This window comes from Trachurus japonicus, chromosome 11 (assembly GCF_045865225.1).
Source record: "Trachurus japonicus isolate A0001 chromosome 11, Traja_1.0".
NCBI lineage: Eukaryota > Metazoa > Chordata > Actinopteri > Carangiformes > Carangidae > Trachurus > Trachurus japonicus.
The window spans coordinates 14,416,979-14,424,496 of NC_140917.1; positions in this window are offsets into that span (position 1 = coordinate 14,416,979).

Consider the following 7,518-nt stretch of genomic DNA (forward strand, 5'->3'; position numbering starts at 1 on the left):
AGAAAGAGAGAGCGAGAGGGAGAGTCTGTTTGTTTGTGTGTGTGTGTGTGTGTGTGTGTGTGTGTGTGTGTGTGTGTGTGTGTGTGTGTGTGTGTGTGTGTGTGTGTGTGTGTGTGTGTAGTATGGGTGGACATGTGATTTAAAGGGGCTGCCAAGGGGGCAGGTGGTGGCCCCGTGGCTTCAGGGAAACTGTTTGAGTTCATGCCAAAGTGAAGGTGAACAACATCAGCAGTTTTCAGTTGCGTGTGTGTGTGTGTGCGCATGCCAGTCCATGTGCGTGTACAGCTGTATCCTGCCGGGAAACCAGACTTGACATATCCAACAGATTTTCTTACCCAATGTAACATAAGTCTACATACCCAGTCTGACACAGGTAATTCTAGCATGTTAGGGCTATTTGGGTTAATGACTTATAACACAATTCTGACTGTCCATATGTCACATACTAATAAAAAATTATATTTTTTAAGAATATTGACCCCTTGCAGCTACGTCACAATTATCACGTGACGCGAGAGGCGACGCCATGACGGACGGCAGAAAGTGCTCAGTGATAATGTACTGTGTATGGGTGCCGTCCAACAATGTGGCTCGATCACTTCACACTACAACCTCACAGCATTATCACTTCTTTAAAATAGAAAATCTACTCATCCGTTGCAATATTCTGTTTGTTTTTTTGTTATTCGCCATAGAATATCTCAGTTTTCTGTGCTTTTTCCACTGCTAAGGAGCTATAACGTCAGTCAGTGCCACACTCCCCATACAGCAGCTGCTCCTGTCTTTGCTGCTGCTAACTACAGTTAACGGACCTGGAAATTAAAACCTGGTCCGACCTGTGGGTGTTGGCAAAATTAAATACATTTTAAAAATCAGTTGCATTCGTTTCTAATGGCTCTATCTGCAGCTTTCCATAGTCATTTCTAGGGGGAAAAAAAACATTTCTTTCCCGCTGTTTTGATACCCCTCCGCCTGGCCATGTGGATTTGTTTACAACGAAGCCCGTGAAAAATCAATAGGGAGCGGTGAATAACGTTGCGATGTTACGACGTGTCCGTCATAAAAGATCACGGGTTACGGAGCGCGTTTGTGTTGCGATGCAGCAGAGACGAGAGCTGGGACACCGGGGCCAGGTACTACACTGATGTTGCAAGGTTGGTTTTTAGCCGTGAGACGCCAGGTGAAATACAGAGATCCTCCGTTCTCACTCAAGTTGCAAGTCATGTAGTTAATGATCACAATTACTCCGGAGCTTTTTAATTAAGGTAAAAACGTAGCATAGCCACGGGAAAATCCTGCTTAGTTCCTCTTTAGGGAAAAAAAAAAAGAAGAAGACTGGGGGGACGGCGCACCCTCGCGTCCAACGACCACTACACCACTGCTCAAACATCATCAAAACTAGCCTCAGCAAGACACTGAACAATTTTGTCACAACGTCTGAAGATACAGAGAAACTCTCTTACAATGGGAAGCTCTTTACCAAAGATCTCCTGTACAATCAGGCCTTTCAAGTCTCCAACATTACCAGCCTGGTCCACATGATTTCAACGACCTACACTGAAGTGTCCAAAAAGTATCTGATGGACAGAGTGAGCAGCCTGGTCAAGCCTGTCTTTACACTGCAAGGTTCAAGTGGTCCAGTTCCGATTTTTTCCTCTCAAGTGGCACAGACTGTAACATGAACGTGTAAACGGGACTAATACGCATGGAATCGGATATTGTCAGATTCAGGCCCAGATTTCACGTTTGCCTGCCGGAAAAAACTGAAACGAGCTGATTAGAGATCAAGAGAGGAAAAACAATTCACATTTGTGTGCCAAGAGGCTTTGTCCCGTCCTCACTATACGTAAACAACGGAGGATCGGACGGTGGCACAACTGTCACCGTCACTGTCAGCTGCACATCTCAGCTCAGGTCCGCTCCATCCATGCAGGCACTTTACTAAATTTATTTTGGAAGGGACTAGATGTTTACTTTGTAAACAGTGACGTGTTGGATATAAACTCTGCAAGCAAAGTAGGTGTAAATGCAGATATCAGTGGGTCACTAGAAAATGTAAATCGACGGTCAAAACTATCGTATATAGGCAACAAATCGGAACTGGGCATCAAGACCTAGTGTACAGATAACCTAATAGATCTGTATCCACATATAAAGCTATGAGGGCATGAGGTTATGCAGGTAAATGAGCAGTAGGTGGCAGTATAACCAAAGACAGGAGTACTCTCCAACCAATTCAACTTTTTACAAATCAGATGTTAGATTTCCTGTCAGTGAGGCTGAGTCACTTTCCAAGTAATAATTTTATTTCTAAGTTAACAACATCCTGTGGGCCCCCAGATCATCATCACTGAAAAGAGGACATTAACCTGTCTGAATACAGATGAACCAAAGTTAGGTAAAATACCTATTAGGGTATTAGGCTCTCACTTTTCATGACTTTTTTAGCTCAGTGTTTTTCAGTGACATCAGTTTTGGCATTAACTTCTTAACCTGAGGTGCTGATTAATAAATTATGGCAGGGTATTATGCATTAGCACAGGTTTCTCCCAACAGTATTTCTCCCTTCTCTCTTCCTGTGTCTACTTCAGCCATCTGACACATAGATAATGTTAAGGTTGCGGTTTGGACCACATGTCAGCCCATGACTCAGTCACCGATCACATTCAAAATGTTCAACTATGTAATGTGATCTGGCTGGAAACTCACATGAGAATACATTCCACACATTTATCCTTGGGCGTGTGAGTAATGAGGCATGAATTTACAATTTGCGTTACGCTACTTAACAGCATATCTTTGATTCATTTCCTGTAACTTCAGGAAATTATCTGGAAAGAATTGACCAAGGCAAAACTTTAATTGAGCTGTTGGGGACCAAAAAGGATTCCTGAAATTTAACTTGAATGAATCAGGTGTGTGGTGATTTAATGATTGGCTGGCTGACAAAGTTTTTCTGTGAATTTCAGTCCAGACTTGGAATTTATAACAGTAGAAGTAGCAGACTGCAAAGTGCAAATTGTATTCTAGGGTTTAAAAGAGTCGAGTTTCTGCTGAATTGCTCTTGGGTTTGACACTTATCCTAGAAAATGATCAGTGTCACCACTTTGTAGTCATTAGCTCTACGTGTGGAGAGCAGTGAGTGGAAACTACCATGGCGTCCCGGCACCATGATTCATTGGTGCCGGGCCAGACCAGCCAGACCCCCTCCCCTTAGCTTACCAGCTAACAAAGTTACTCTGTCAGCTCAATGTAGCGTTAGCTCCTCCGCAGTGTTTTGGGTGCTCTGGTTCAATGCAATGCTACATTGAGAAGCTTCCCACAGTCTGATGTAATCAATTGCTATCGTTTTTTTTGTTGTTATTATTATTTTTTTAACACACATGCCTTCAGTCATATTTCACAGCAAAAAGTTACACAGGAGGACTTACAGGATGTAAGCAGTGCGGCCCCATTAAGGAAGATCAGAGGACAAACGTACTCGGACATAGATACTGTATGATCAGCTGTAACAAAGGCGCTGCTTAAAAGGGACGTGGGTCACTGTGCTCTCCAGCCAGTTCAGCTGCAGCTCCACAGCTGTCAGAGGAGCTCTGCTGTCCATCTCTCTTCAGCCTGGTGTTTGTTTGGCTGCACTTTGCATAAGAACAGTTCAACAATGTAAGACCTAGCTGCTAATTCTACTTAACTGTAGCACCGTGTGTGTTTTATAACAGCAGAAAAAAACAAAAACAACTACATCGATCATCCTCCGGGTACAAGCCTAGTCACAGACACTCAATAGAGCGTTTGAGCCAGGTTTGTTCGCTTCCCATACCATATTCAAAGATGGTGATGCAACATGACAGCCTCCGGTGGGAGCACTGGTCACCTATGTAAGATAAGATAAGATTGCACTTTATTGTCAGATCACTCTGAAATTTGTCTTGCGTCTATGTATTTGTAAACAACTCATTCTAATATACGAGACAAGCTTTCATTTGTATGCAGATGTGATAAGGTTTTTTCCTACTTGCCCTGCCGGGAAAAGTACTTCGCAAATCTACTTGCCCCATCTAAATTCCTACTTGCCCTGCCTAAGAGTAGGCTTTACGATCAGGATTTTTGGGGACAATCACAGATCACCGATTAGTGAGTTCAAAACAAACCGATAACCGATCATGATCCGATCACGTGAGGGAGCAATCTATAACTTATTTATTTACTGTATACTTATGTACTGTTTACTGAGTATCAACAAAAGTAAAAGTGTACAGTAACACGGTCTCTGTGCTGCCAATTCGATTCAATTACGATTATTGAGGTCTCGATTTGATTACCAAACGATTTTCGATTATTAACGATTATCAATTCAATTTTAGATTATTGCAGATATTGATTACCCATTTGAAAGTAACAGTAACCAAAATACACCACAAACTTAGGCTATTGCACCATTAAAAACACTCAGCTGCTGAATTACTTGACTTCTCTTCAGTGGCTCTGTTGATGTTTGTCAATGCACAAGATTTGCTGCGAGTTCGTTCATTGCTGCTTTGTCGAAAATAGCTAAACCGATAGGTCTATCTATCGATTCAAGCTACCATATCAAAAAATACTAATGGTTTTCTACCTCTATATATCAAATAAAGGCATAAAGTAAGTGTTTTCTTCTCTCATGTGTCTGATGTAGAAGAAGTGTGCTGAAATTTGTTTCAGGGGTAGCGTATTTTGATAATCCAATAACATCCTATCAAATAATGCTCCCGCTACTCTATGCATTCATTTAAGACTATACAGATCACGTCACTGCCACTGTAGGATGAATGGCAGTTTATACACATACGATCGTAGCATTTAACAACAACAACCTTTAACAACAGAGTGGACTGACGAGCCACAACACAGGGTTTCAAAAATAAACATGGGTGTGGAAATGAAACTTGGGAAATCGGCTCTGCACATGCGCGAAACCACAAAGTAGGAGTTCTCAAAGTGGCAGAAATCACAGAACACCTGCAAAACTAAATGTATTCAAACCAAAATGTAAAGTTGCAGCAGGCCTGATGCATGGCTTGTGATCGCAGTGGCTCAAAGCCCTATGACCACTTCGCTCCTTGGTGGAAAAAATAAACTGTAATGTACCTTATTGTTCCTTGCTTGTAAACCAACCTTTGGAGGTGCTGGTCCAGGCTCCACACAGCCACCACGGCCGGGTGATCTTGCCCTCCAGCAGCAGGACCCACAGCATGGTATAGGTCTGGGTCTGGGTCTGGGTCTGGTTTCAGTCCGAAAGCAACCATCTCCAAACGTGCTTCGCTCAAACGTGGGGGTTCAACTTTATCTAGAAAAAGTCCGTTCATTTCTGGTGGACCGACTGAGGCTGTAACTCCATTCAGCTTAGCATATTTTACGCATTTAGCGATAGCACTCGCGATTAGCATTAGCGTTAGCTCAAACATAAACACGTCCGAAGCATTGCGTCTTGTTTCTTAATATGCACCCGGTCTTGTTATAATCGACTGCTGTGTTAACAATCGTACAACACTGGAAGAACACTGTCTTTACACCTTTACAGTCTATGCTTTACACTCACTTTCTGCTCTCTACCAGGCTGATGCTGGCTTTTTGACCATGCTTCTCTCACACAGTCCCACCCTCTTTTTCGTCCGTGCAGAAACCTGCATGTTCCTGTAACCTGTTCACCCTATTGTCAGGACAACATATTAGTTTTGACAAACAGATTTAATCATATCATATCATTTTTAAATAAACTTTTTTTAATTATTAACTCTATTTATAATGTTAACTCAAACTAAACTACATTGGGATGGGATGGGATGGGATGGTGGTGCATGCAACTGGATTGTTTTTATTTATTTATTTATTTATTTATTTTTATTTTTTATTTTTTTTTCCATTTCAAAGCTTTATTTCAAATTCACAATGTCATACATTCCAATTTGAACTCATTTGAGGAAAAAACATTTGCTTGCATTTAAAACAGTACAAGCTTACAACATATCAAACAGTTAATACAAAATAAAATAAAATAAAATAATAATTACAGGGGTTGACATTTCAACATAGTGCATTAAGCGTGTTTAAGAGCATAGGACTGTAAACTTAAAGAGCAAGAGACTCTGACATTGTTTCATACAACTCATTTATGGACTGGTTTTCCTCCGATAACACCTTTAGGGATGTTATATAGTTTTTAATTTCATTCTTAAAACAGTTTATGTTGGACTTGCTGTTATTCCATTTATTCTTGTGTATATGATACTTTGCCATAGTGAAAATAATGTTCACCATTTTGGATACCTTTTTTGACAGACCATCCATATAGATCATCACTTGAAATTTGTTAAACAAAGAATCGTTAATCCCAATATTTAACCATCGATAAACATCTTTCCAAAACATCATTGTGACTGTACAAGAGAAAAAAAGGTGTTCAATTGTTTCATGCTCTATCATACAGAAAACACATGGAACTGGATTGTTTTTATGATACGATGCAGGTTCATCAATCGTCTTGCCAGAATTTTTTACTATATCAACATTTATATCAAAAGCTGCCGAGTTACCACGGATGATGTTAGTCAACATAAACAATGGAGTGTAGGAGAAGATATTCTGCAGAGCTGGCTGATCAGTTTTCACTGGAAACATCTACCAGAGAAATAGTCCCCATGTACAGTAAACAATGAGCTATGTGTATCAAACAAAGCAACAAGGAGACAGTTTCCCAAACAGACATTGCTGTTTAATTTCTCTGTTCAATGCTGTGAACATCACAAATAAACTTCACCTCTGTTTTATTTATATAGAAGCAAAGAGACACACGGGTATCTCAAGGGAAACCTCAAATTTATTGGCATGGCTAGAAACCACTAGGACTAAATAACAAATGTGTTTTTCCTAATTTGAGTGAACTGACCCTCTTAAAAATTGTCTTCATAAATCAAAAGTTACAACAGGGCAAATCCCAGAGAAACAGATAATATATTGAGCTGGCAAATGCTCAAATGTGAGTCTCTGTTGTTGATGCTGCTGATGACACACAGTCATCGAGGGACATTGGGCTTAGACATGTGCAGGAAAAACAGCGTAGAAGCTGCAGGAGCTTGAGTGAGGCGTAGCACTCCTTCGTCTTCTGTGGTCTGTCAGACTAACCTCGTCTAATTACTTTAACAGGCTCCACAACGGAGCCCAGCTGAGTTGGAGCCTCCTCAGAGGCTGAAATCTTGAATATTCACCGAGGAGCTTCAACCCCGTCCTACCTCCTCCTCTTCCTCCTCCTCCTCCTCCTCTTCCTCCTCCTCCTCCTGGGACCAAACAAGACTGCTCTCCTACATCTCCGCAAACAAGGTCAAGCATATTTCAGGAAGAGTCATGGGAAAAGCTCAAACAAATAACACCACCACATGGCCCTTTTATTTTTCATCTGGGCTTGATCTTTATGATAAGATTTTAACAGCCTGTAAAGAGCAGGCTTGTTGCGGAGCGTCAACACTTAACACTGGGTCATAAATG